Source organism: Cyprinodon variegatus, unplaced genomic scaffold, assembly GCF_000732505.1.
Source record: "Cyprinodon variegatus isolate N-32 unplaced genomic scaffold, C_variegatus-1.0 Scaffold48, whole genome shotgun sequence".
Lineage (NCBI taxonomy): Eukaryota > Metazoa > Chordata > Actinopteri > Cyprinodontiformes > Cyprinodontidae > Cyprinodon > Cyprinodon variegatus.
The window spans coordinates 1795977-1808928 of NW_015150501.1; the positions used below are offsets into that span (position 1 = coordinate 1795977).

Below are 12952 nucleotides of genomic sequence, written 5' to 3' on the forward strand. Positions count from 1 at the left end.
TATATATATATATATATAAAAGCAAAGAAGACATTTTTATAAATGAAACCTTTAATTTCTATGGAAAATCAAGAGAAGACTTAAATCCTACAGCTTCATGGCAAAAATAAGGAACTAAGCTAAATAACAAAATGTTATGCAAATGAAGTATGAAACAATGTTTAAAAAAATGCAGGAGATGACCTTTTGCTGCCTCTATAGTTAGAGCAGAGATAGCTTTTAGACAACATCATGTAGAACCAGGGTAACAGACATACTGGATGGCTCCAGGGCTGCAGTTTGTAGGCCCCTATGATAGGCAACACAACTGAATGCTTCATTGTGATGTGGGAGGAAATTAACATCTAGAAATGGACGTTGTTCTAATTGTCTTTAAAACAAAACCGCTCAAAGTAATTCAGATTTGGAGGGCAGCTTCTGTTTCAAGCGTATTTTACATCTAGACTTTGACTGACCCATTTAAACATGTGAATCTGCTTTAATCTAAACCATCACCCTGTAGCTCTGGGTGTATGTTAAACGGCTGTTCTCCTGCTGGATAGTGAACATCTCTCACAATCTCAAGTTGTTTCCAGCTTTTAACATGTTTCTTTGAGGGATGTTCTGTATTTAAGTCCCTTCATCAATACTGTACAAAAGGTAACGGCATTGGCAGCATAATGCCTTTCAGTGGGGATAGTGTGTTCAGATACGTGCAGTGGTGTTTATTTATTTAGTAATTTATTTATTTGTTTTTCCAAGTACACAGTATTTCATGTAGGTTTGTTTTTTCTGATCTAAACAGCTGCTTCCTAATGCTTGCAGAATCTTCTACAAAGCTTATGGCTGTCATGATTCTGAACTTTTTGGTTCTGTTTAAGTTTTCAGTTACACTTTGATTTATGTCATTCAGTGTTTCCTACGTCATTGGTTTCATTTCCATTTTTGTGTCATTCTAGTAGTTTTCTGGTTTTATGAAGTTCTTGTTTACCCTCTGTTGCCCTCTTGTGTCAGTCTCCTTCCCCGAGCTCCCTTCTAAATTACTTTGTCCACACCTGCTCCCAATCAGTTGAAAAGAAAATACCCTGACTTATTGGTTACAGTTGATTACTCTTGTTTTCTTTGATCAGTTATTTTTGGATTTATGCTTCTGTTGCCACGACTCCTTATGAAATTAGCAAGAAACTACCTCAGCCCCCGTCTCCCCTTTTGGGTCCTTTAAAAACCTCCACCCAACCTGACAAAGACAAAATTTAAAACAAATTTCCTATGAATGTTGTCATTGCAGACTGCTGTTGCTCCTCCAGTGACAATGGGGCCGTCCATTGTAACTAATCCATTGTATGTATTACTGTCCATTATTGCTGTCTTTGTTGGCCTGCAGTTCTGGTAGATGTCTTTGTGTTATACTCTAAATCCAGATGATGGGTTAGTGTGTGATGTTTAAATCTTGGCATAATGTTTTAAAACATAAGCTTGCTTTCAACTTCCCTTTAAAAAGTGCTTAAATTTTTTGTTTTAATGTGGTTATACACAAAAGACCTTAAAAAATATGAGAATTACCTGGTAAAACATGAAATAGTATATTTGCAGCTGTAGCATCTTTCATAAATTCTAACAGTTACTTCTGTCCTAAAATGTTGCTGTGTTTTACTCCTTAAGTCTTCCAACAATCAAATATGCCTAAACTAATAGGCTAAAACAGTTTCACGGCTGATGCGTTCAAAATATCATCTGATAAAAAGTCCATGTAGCTGAAACGATTTGCTGCGTTGAAAAATGAGCTCTGGGAGGATGTCTGGCAGGTGCATTTCTGCAGACACAGTACACTGATCTGGAAAAGGAGCCCAAACTCCTCTCCTGACGTTGATATATTTCCAGCACAGTTTGAAAGGGAAATTGGTGGTTGTGGTGTTGCATCTCTCATTAGTTAGCATGCTGCAATGCTGGAGAGAAGAGGCAGGCGCCCTAACCTGTGGTACACTGCTGTGGTCTAGCATTAAGGAAACAAATGGAAATACCTTTGTGATACGTGCTTTTCAAAAACACACATGCACATTTGCTTTCAGCTCCCTTTAACCTGGTATTGCTAAATTAAAATCAGTGCAACCTACTGGCTTTAGAAGTTACCAATCATTCCGTGTTTGATCTAATATCCCTGTAAATCTAGCTGATTTTGTAAATAACATGGTTGTTGTTTTTAAGAACATTAAAGAAAAAAAACTACTTCAAAAAGACCAAAGACCACAGGAGATGGTCGAGAGGAAGCTGTTGAGAAGTAAAAAAAAAAAAAAAAAAAGTTAGATTATGAAGTAGCTTTTGTTATCTCAGAGAGAAAGAGACATCCCTACAGCCATCAATCATTCAACGCAAAATGAAAGGAGTGTGCAACAACCTCAAACCTGCTGGAAATTGATATAATTTTAATTTATGGGATGGAAACCATGGAAACCTCCTGATCCACAGTTCAGGAGGGAATATCTGTAGATATGACAACTACTGGTGGTGTCCAATGCAAAAGCGTAATGGAAGAGAGGTTCAAAAAAAGCCATAACATGTTGTGATTACAGTTAAGCGCAAGCCATGTAGAGTGGACATGAATTATGTGGATGAGATCAAATTTAATATAGCCTGAATGCAAAACAACAGAAAGTGAACGTCCCCCTGAATGCATCACCCCAGTTGTAAGAAATGGCAGAAATATGTTATAGGATTTTTTTTTTCAGCACAGAGAAGCTGATTAGTGTTGATGAAATAATTGAAGGAGCTAAATACAGGGCCTATGAAAATATTTTTAAGCCTAGTTGAATGTTCATCTTTCAGTAATACAAGAGCTAGTGCTACAGTTGAATGGTTTATATCAAATACAGATATTTGAATGTCCTAGTCAAAGACCAAGTGTATGATCATCTAATCTGGCTGCATTTTTGCAAAGAAGAATAACCAGATGTATTAGTATTTAGAGTTACAAAGCATGCAAATATTTAAACACGATACTGTAAATAAGGTTCATGAAGTACTAGCTCTCTGAATGTTATTAAAGATCTTACACATGCTCACAGAATAGAATTCACTTTGGGACCCTGAATCACTGCTCACCCCATACACTAGACACTTTCCAGCAGAGAGATTGTCAAATTGAAATATACCATCTATCATTTTGCATCATATGTTCTTTTAAGCATGGGTAACCCATGAATAACAAGGAATCCAGGAATGACCTCCTTTAATATAGGTTAATTTAATAAAAAAAAAAAAAAAACTAAGATCTATTGTTTCTAACCATTCCCTAGGAGCTTAACTTTTAACCAGATGCATATGTGTAATGATAATGCTTATTTATAACAGACAACATCTAATACCCTTTTAGCCTCTAACTGTAACAAAAGAGGGAACACAAGATGCAGTGAATGTCACAATGGGGTGGAGGTTTGAAGGAGGACCCCAATGCAGACAAAAAAGGTGAGGGTGGTTACATGCAGATTTTAATAACAAAAAGGGTAAAATAAGAAAAAAATCCAAAAACATAAATCCACACAATTCAAAAAATGCTGAAAACCAGGAATACTCACAACAAGAAGGGTGACAAACCAGCAAAGAGTGACTGAACAGGAGGAGAGTATATGGCAGAGAGAAATAAAGACAGGGCTAATTAGCAGATTGGGAGCAGGTGTAAACAGAGGCAGCAAGGGAGCTAGGGAAAAGGAGACTGACACAAGAGGGCAAACAATAAATATCTAAGAACTCAAATACAATAAAAATAACTAGAACACAAAAATGGAAATAAGACAAATGAACTCAGAGATAAAACTTGAACAGAACCAAAACCATGACAGTGAGGAACCCGTTAAAAAAGACATCTAGTCCAACCAGAGGAAGCAGGTCTGGGAGAGTCAGTAACAAGCACAGAGCAGCCCCTTTCTGCCAGAGCAGTGCTCAAGATAAGGGCATGAATGCACATCCAGTGGACAGGCCTAGAGGCCAGATGATATAGAAACACACACACAAGCATACAGAAGCTGCACTTGACACAAACAAGAAAAATAATCTTCTAAAATTAGCACTCTTAGTACAGAGGCATTATATTTTGTTTCTGCAAGCCCATACATTTTAGCTGTGCTTGAGTAAATAGACTGCATAGAGGAGGAGTTGCAAGGGCGATGTGGGAATTCATTTGAGGTAAAATATTGCTGAGGTTGCCTGACTATCACACTGTTACAGTGGTACTCTATCACCCTGACTTATTGGGTACAGCTGGAGCTGGACCCAGTTACAGACAAACTGGGTCGCATGTTCCAGGCACAAAAACACTGACAAGTAACAACATATTGAAATATATTGTGGCACGCTTCTACTGCCTTAAATGTATTCCTATATGTTGATCTAACTGAATGAACATAGATTAATGGACAAAGGCAGGATATGCTACATGCCTGGTCTGGATCACCCTAAAGAAGCTCCTGCTCAGTGTTCCTCTAAATATTTTACCTTCTGACTTCGAAAAATGGAAGAATAGGTTAAATTAGACAATGCATCTGGTCGGCCCGCAGCACTTGTTTTTGGGGTCGAGCCATTTCATGGTACCTTTGCAGTTCTGCTCTTAGAGACAATGCAAGTTTTTGTACCACCCTCCTTAGGAACATTTGAGATCATTTAGATTAATTTCTAATAATCTACTCATGGTCTATTTTAAGAAAACGATGTTATTATAAACAACGTTTACCAGCTGGAGGCCATTTAATACACTCGGAGTCATTTGTCAAAACACATAAGAAATAAAACAGACACAAATCTGTGGTAATATAAAAACCTTAGATATAATACCCACAGCATGATTCTGCCACAACCATCTGACACCTGTTTGATGCGTTTCCTCTGATGGTTTGTGACTGACTTCTAATGGTTTTCTTTTAACCAAAGGCTTTCATTTTGCGACTCCTCTACAGAGGAGAGATTTAGGAAGCTCACCACATGCTAACAGATACTTCCCCCAGAGCAGCAGGTCTCTGCAGCTTTTCTAGCCTTCCTTAGATGTTGAGGTGGCCATTGACCCCTCGGTTTTAAAATTAATCAAAACACAAGATAAAAGTACTTCAAGGATTTGAATTAATCAGCTCTTCATGAACCACAAATGCCCAAAACCTCCCTCTTTATTTAATCCTAAAACACTGGTTAAAATCTGACCTTTGTGGGGTTGGGTCCAGTTGCGAGCCTTTTATTATTATTAGCGGTTTTAAAACAATAACTTCTTCCCAGACTGAAATGCTTTTACTTCACTAATGCCCTCAACTATCTGACATCATTCTTTTTATTCAAACCTGAATCCTATGTCAGGGATTATTTTTCCCTTATTTGTGAAAAAAACAACATCCCCAGATATGCTTGACATGCATGCAAAATTCAGTTTAGAGTCACTTGAAGAATTCACATCGTCATGCAAAAAGAACATTCACAAAATTGAAGCTATGAATCATATTTTTGGTGAAAAAGGAGGCAAAGGGAAGAAAGCTAGTCATTCAGACTAGCATGTTTCTGAGGAGTATGATGATGTCAAATATCAACGAGAGGACGCAGACAGATCTGATGAAGACATCAGTGATGCAGAAACTGCTCTCATCCCGGCTGAAGCCTTTAACTCTCTGGCTTAAGAGTGGCTCCTGACATACAGGGTAGGGAAGCTGCTTAAGTTGGGATCAAATTTAGTTCAGGGGTCAAAAGATTCACTGTGACAAGAATAGGCAACATCAGGACACATTTATATTTTTTCATGCCATTCTACCAGAAAAGTACCTAGAAAGATAAATAGTCCATTGCTAGAAATGGATTGATTTAGGTAAAGAATACCTGGAAGTCTGTATTGGTGTTGTTCTTTACAGCTGCCCACTAAAATCTTGGCAGGAGAAAGGCAGTTTATAAATCCCTTTATTGATCTCATAATGGAGAAACTCAATCTCTGCATTTAACCCATCCCCTTGGGAAGCACTGGGCGGCCATTGTGTGGACCTTGGGGAGCAGTGAGGTTAAGGGTCTTGCTCAAGAACCCAGAGTGGAGGCTGTTAGTTGCAACTTTCCCCGAGCACAAGCACTCTGCTCTAACCTCTTGGCCAACACTTCTCCATTTACATTCACCATTATCTTTAGGACTTGCTCTTACAGACACTTTACTGTTTAATATTTTCTAAAGTATAAGTTTGATACTTCTGTTGACATTTACCCAAAATGCTAATTATTCGTCTAAAGGGGTAATCATACTGCACTTCAATAAAAATAAAGGTTATAGGTAAAGAAAGTTCAGGAGATGACAAATGGTTATGTTCCTTAAAATCTTTTCTGTTTATCCACAATGCATTTGTGTTCTGGTCCACATCCACCAAGGTGGAACTCCTCCAAAAACCAAATGACAGATATTTTTTGAGGATCTAGAAAATTCCCTTGGTAGTTCACATGTCGAGTAAAGAAAGCAAGTGCTGCAGGATCCAGCTGCAATGGTATGTGTCAGACAGCTGCAGAGGGCACCTATCTCTCCATCCTAGTTATTAGTAAGGCCCATAACACCTCACATGCCTCCCTTGCCTAAAAATCAGCAAGAACAGCCACATGCTTAACCACACTGAGCTGCCCTGATTCTGAAAGGAAGAGGTCTGTAACAGAAAATTAACCCTAATAACAAGCACATTGTGCTTCAATTGCTAACATCTAAGCTAAGGGCAAATTAAAAGATGAATATTTTATTGTAATTCAATTCAGTTTATTTATATAGCACCAATTCACATGTCATCTAATGACACTTTAATGAGAAAATTAAATCAAATCTTACAGTCATATGGTTCAAGTTGTCTTTTTAAGGAAAACCAGATGATTGTATCGAGTCATTGACTTAGCAGGATTCGCTCCACCTGAATGAGCACATGGCAACAGCATTTTCTAGTTGACTGTGCAGCAGTCCCTAACACAGAGCATGCATGTTAGGATAGTGGAGAGGAAAAACTCTTTTTAAAGAGGAAGATAACTATATTCCTAAATGGCATTCTGTCGAGGCCGTATAGGAATTAGAGAAGATAGAAACAAACAAACAAAAGAAACATAGAAGCACAGATTTATAAATAAATGGACTGTCTAGGAGAGAAACAGTTAAGCAGACAAGCTCTGATCTGAATTTCATGTAAAAACAATATTAAAAGAACACATATAGACACCGTAAAAGCTGAGCCCATAGCTATGTCCAGGAGAGACAGGATTAAACATTGAAAAACAGGCCCACCACTATCACCTAAATAAAGATGTTGACTGCAGCAGCCAAGCTGATGCCTCCCTTCAGGGTCATATCACAGTTAGAGTGCCAGACCAGATTAATCTACTACAAAGAGAAAATAAAAACAGAGAATAAAAAATACTTCTCTCTTTAGCATTTACATAATAACTTTGGTGGAAGTGCTACCTGATCAGTTAATAGACTGGTTACTGCAGTTTGTTTAATCCTGCAAATCTCAGTTTTTTAAACTTCATACAAGAGATCTTCCTGTTGTTGGGTCAACATTTTCCTTTCTGTGACCTTTTCTTTAACAAACAGGGAAAGAACTTAATCTTCTTTCTTGCTTTCTTTGCTTAATCTTCCCCATAAATTAAGTCTGCATCTTAATTTTTACGTTTTGACTCTTACTCTGCTGTTTCATCCTTTGCAAAGCGCTTCTTATGCAATGCGGGAAAGTGAAATGCTGTCAATTTAATCTGGGTGACGTCTGCATGTGTGTCACTGAGTCGGAAAGAGAAAGAGAGAGAGAGAGAGAGAGGTGGAGTTTGGCAGAACTGGCTGAACTTTAAATCCTCTTATGCTCCTAAAACGAAATATCTCTCATTCATCTGTCTGCTGCCTGTCTGCATCTCCTCATTATTCCACCTCTGTGTCTGTTTCATGTAGTAGTAAATTGCTTTTGTGGTTCAAATGAATAGAGCTGATATCTTGCTACGTTTTTTATTTTTTCTCTCAGATTTCCTCCCACCTTCCAGTACTCAGTGTTCCAGCCCTTCGTTCCCTCTCTTACTCAACACCTCTGAGTCTTCTCGCCTCTCTCCATCCCTTGGCCCCCCTGCAAGGTCATTCCCAAGGACGCTCCCAGCATCCCCCTGTCTGATTGGCCGATGGGCATTAAAGGGCCGGTTCCCCCGTGGTGCACATGGCTCCACTTCAGCTCTGCCACAAAGCTGTCACTGTTCCCATCACTCCTTAGGCTGATTACTGTACTCCCTTCACACACCTACAAATGACTCACATGCAGTTATCAGTTCATCCAGCACTCCAGGGAACACAGGAAGCTGACATTATTTCTTACATGCTCACAATCTAGTTTCCAAAATCAGGTTGGGGTTGCTTCCTCTCACCACACGACAGGTTACCTCTCACGATGACTAAATATGCTGGGCTGCAAATATGTCCCAGTGTGCAGGGCCAGAAAAAAACACTTGACCCATACTGACAATAAAACTAGCATTGTGTGAAGTGAGCAGATATTTCCTCAGAATAAGTGGCACACTATAAGCAGAGACAGTCAGCAAAATGGCCACAACACAGAACAGATTGAGTAAAATGTGTCGTCTGGACTGAAACATGATTTCAGGGTGGCTGGTAAAATATAATAAGAGAAAAGTGATGAAAGGATCCGGGATAAAAAAGCCGAGGCACCTTTTAATAGGTTTTCTAGACTGCCCATGCTTAGTGAAAAGCCTTTCTGCTAATCTGCTAAGTTATAATAACATCCAAAAGCACTTTTCTCTTCATCCTGAGGACCTCATTTACAAAGCAATGTAACGCTGGGGTATTTGATGAAAACCACTTTAAGCATTTTGTCGCAACACAGAAATAAATTAGAGAAAAACTCATTCAGACACGTGGAAATGTTGGCCTCCATAACTGCTGGCATAAAAGGTTAGAAATAAGAAACAATTCATTTATGCTTTTGCAGTTGCATAATCTATTTTTTCTCAATATTTCAGTTTCCACCATTTTATTAGATCATTATCTTACTGGTGCTGTGATGGACAAGCCACCTGTCTAGGATAAACCCCACCCAAATATCTCCCCAAATGATGACCTGTTTATTCTTATTTAAATAAACCAGACCAACACATCTTTATTTGAAATGTCTAGACTCTGTTTTTATATTTGAAATAAACAGAGAGGTGCAGACCTATGGAAATATACATTCTCCTCTGTACATAATTTGCAGAGATTTCCTACATATTCCTTCTTTACACCAACAACAAAACTACTTACTAAATAAAACTATTTAAGATATTTAGTTATTATATTAAGTTATGTTTTTTTCCATACAACTTCTGCCTCTATTACAGTTTTTCACTGGCGTTCTCAGAAAAAATTTGATGTCAGTTTTTCTGTATTCTTTCAAACAAGCAATAAAACAGGCTAACAAATTCAGAAAACAGCTGCACTGAGGGCGTCTCATCGAGAGAAAAAAACTCAGCAAAGAACATGTGAAAGCAATCAGGGCATAGATTGCAACAGATAATGAGGAGAGTGGCTCTTAAAAGCCACAAATGGTGCAAACTGTTTTGTGTTTCCTAATGCCTTTTGTACAGATACTTGCATCCATGAAACATCTTAGATCACATTAAGCTGTTTTTTTTGGAGGCAATTGTTGCAGGAAGGATTCATCCTTTATTACATTCAGTTCTTACAGTGAGAACAACAAAACCATCGGATTTCTAGCTCATCACTCCATGCACCTCTCCACCAAGGTCTATGAAATTATTGCTTGTAGTTTTTTTATTTTTTTATTTTTTGTAATAATAAAAACACTCAAACCGTCATATGGGACTGAATTCATTCTTTCTTGCCAAAGGTAATAAAGTTTTACAATCACATAGAGAAATGAAAAAATCTATCTTGAAAACAGACTAAAAACTGAACCTTTTCCAAAAGATGAGCTTACTTCATTAGAGGGAGATTTTAATCAGATATCATAAATATATTGGTCACTTTTAGTAATAACGGAACAGGTTGACGTTATTTTTATAAACACTTCAAAAGATTGGTTTAAACAAGAAGAAAGTAGATCACAGAAGCAGATTTGGGAAGAATGTTAAATTAGAATTCCTGCTTTAAAAGCTTGATGCAGAGTTTAAGGAGTTTTATTGCTATGAATGAAAGGTTTAAGAGCAGACATCATAATAGTATTTCTGGGTTTAATGGCCATTATTACACGCTATATTTGCTTTTTGACAATAAGGAGAATAAATGTCTGCTTTGTAATGCCCCCTCAAACTTTCAAAGGCAATTTGAAAAGCTCTTTGCATTCGTTTTTATCACAGTCTCATTCATATGTCTGTTTATAAAATTACTACTTCCTGAACACTGATGGATTTTCAACAAAATGCTTTCTTCCTATAATGTAAGGTAAATAGGGATGATCTAGCTCAGATCAATAACAACTTTTCATGAGTAACATGATGTTCTGACTTATTTTGTGAGTGTTTTTCAGCTGATATGAGGTATAAGGCAGATATTAGCTGCAGTGGCTGAGGTGATTTAAGAGGATGAAGGGAATCAGAAAGAGGAGGTAACAGGGACGATAGAAATAGGACAGGTCATAAATTCAAACTAGATAGACATCTGGAGCTACAAGGGAGAAGACTTGTATATAATTTACAGGTTATATGTTCAAATAGGCTTCAGGGCTGTGCAGATATGTGAATCAGTTCATTAATTTTTGTGAAGAGCATCCTAAGAAACAAAAGAAGTCTCCAAAATAATAATAATTTAACTTTATTGATCTCACAATGGAGAAATTTACCTCTGCATCTAACCCATCCCCTTAAGGAGCAGTGGGCTGCCATCATGGAGCCTCCGGGGAGCAGTGTGGGGTTATCAGTCTCGCTCAGAGAGGATGTCTGTTGGAGTGGGTTTTCGAACTCACAACCTCAGGATTCCAAGCTCTATGCCCTAACCACTAGGCTGCCACTCCTGTAAAATCGTCTTAGTTGTTGTCATGACTAAAGAAAATTAATCATTACTGTGAATAGTAGATAAAAAATGATGTCTTGCACCTTTTTTTCAGCAATTGTTAGGGGATCAGCATCAGTGGCCAACCTGAATTTAGCAGTTCTTGATAAAGAAGCACCTAAAATCCTACGTGGGCCACAAATGGCCACCAGGTCGCACTTGAATGGACTTTTGCTAAAAGGTTAGGCTGAACTTTGAACTATTTAATGTCAGAACTAGCCCTGTTTTAAACTGGGAATGTTTCTCTATCTTTATGATGCTGTTTGTTTGCTAAGGCTTTCTAAAAGAAAACATTTAAATTGCTTTATTTTTAAGATGAACCTACATACTGGTGGACTCTTTTCACCAATGAAGTGATTTCTGAAGGCACAGGTAAAAGAAAATTTTCAGATATGTATTGTAAACCTGTGTTAGTCTGTGTAATAGTATTCTAAGAATCGACATGAGGTTTAGGACAAAATGAGGAAAAGATGGTGAAATACATCTCAGAATATTAATGTGTGATTACAGATTTATCTGTGGGAGAAAAATAGCTAATTTTTCATTTGAAAAATCAAAATCTTTCTCTGGCCTTAATTTTTTCAGTGTCTGTTTTCGACAAACACCCATTCTTTAAAGAGATACCAGCCTTTTTGCCTTCTTCACAAGCCTACCTACAAACCATCTTACCTATGACCCCTTTGCTCATGATGATAACCAAACCACCACTAACAGTCCTGTTTCACTAAATCCTAGAGGAATTTTCCACCAGCCGCCCAGTTCTGTCCTCCTTCATCTTTGTCTCACTTATTTCTTCCTCGCCCCACCCTCCTCCTTTCCCTCCACCTCTCTTCACATGCTTCGTTTCTGTCATCTTCTTTAAACCCATCTGCCTTTCAATCATCTCTCTGCTGCCATGTCAGCTCCCACATCATTGTCTTCCCCTCCTCTCTTTTCCTCTCTTTCGGTCTCTTTTCCTCACATCTCCCTGTCCTGGACTTTGAGAGTGGAACACAGATTATGTCAGACGTTTATAAAACCGGATTAGCTAGGATCACCTTCACACATGCACGCGCACATAGACGCAAAGAGACTAATGACTCCATGGATCCCTGTTTATAAACCTCAATTGTAGCTGTTTATAGGTTCACTTTATATGTGCTGAATGGTTTTGGACAACAGGCGGTCGTTTATTTAAATGTTGAAAATTCAGATCCATATCCTGGACTTATGGATTCTATTTGAATAGTGTTCTTGGTTTTAGCCCTTAATGTTAGTGTAAGACTTTGTTTTACTTCACTGTAACCTTCTTTATAGTTTATTTATATTTCCTATAGGTATTAATGTTCACGAAAGCATGAACAGACAGATAGATAAATAGATCATTGAAGATCCAGCGATGATACAAATGAATGCTCAATATTTTCAATTAATTTGTCATAATATTAAATCAACATGTATTTTTTTTTTTTTTTTTACAGAAGTCTAAATCAAATATAGCGTGAGAACTGACATTTCAAGCAGTAGGAGCGGGATTTCAATAAGTCTATTCTTTTTTTATGTACACTGTGGCTTATCACAAATTAGAGAGCAAATTTGCAATGCAAAATTGAAATACAGCACATGAAATATAAACTGCCTGTTCTCAATGTAGTATTTTATTTTGCAATTCTGTCTTTTTTATTCTTTTTTTAAAAAATATCTCATGAATGCAATGTGATTCAGCACATTTTTTTAAATCCAAATTTGAATGAATGATATTTACTGTTTAATTAGGCATTATATGAAAAGCTATCAGGATTATGTAATTAATGTTTATATTTTTTAAGTAAAACTAAGATCTGTTTACTAATTATTTAAGAAAAAAAAAAAAAAGCAAATATAAGGAAATAAAAACCCAAATTGTAGTAATGGCACATCTAAATAGCTTAGAATCTTTGAAATTACTGTTTAAAATAACAATTGCATTTATAAATA

The 12952-nt window shown here is 37.3% G+C and overlaps 1 long non-coding RNA gene across 1 annotated transcript in view; it reads left to right on the forward strand.

Moving 5' to 3' along the window:
* Positions 1-8142, forward strand: part of LOC107082215 — a 19099-nt gene extending 10957 nt beyond the window's left edge. Inside the window, exon 3 of the long non-coding RNA XR_001481126.1 lies at positions 7968-8142. This is a non-coding gene — a long non-coding RNA (uncharacterized LOC107082215). The remainder of the gene's footprint in view (positions 1-7967) is intronic.
* Positions 8143-12952: the final 4810 nt, after the last annotated feature.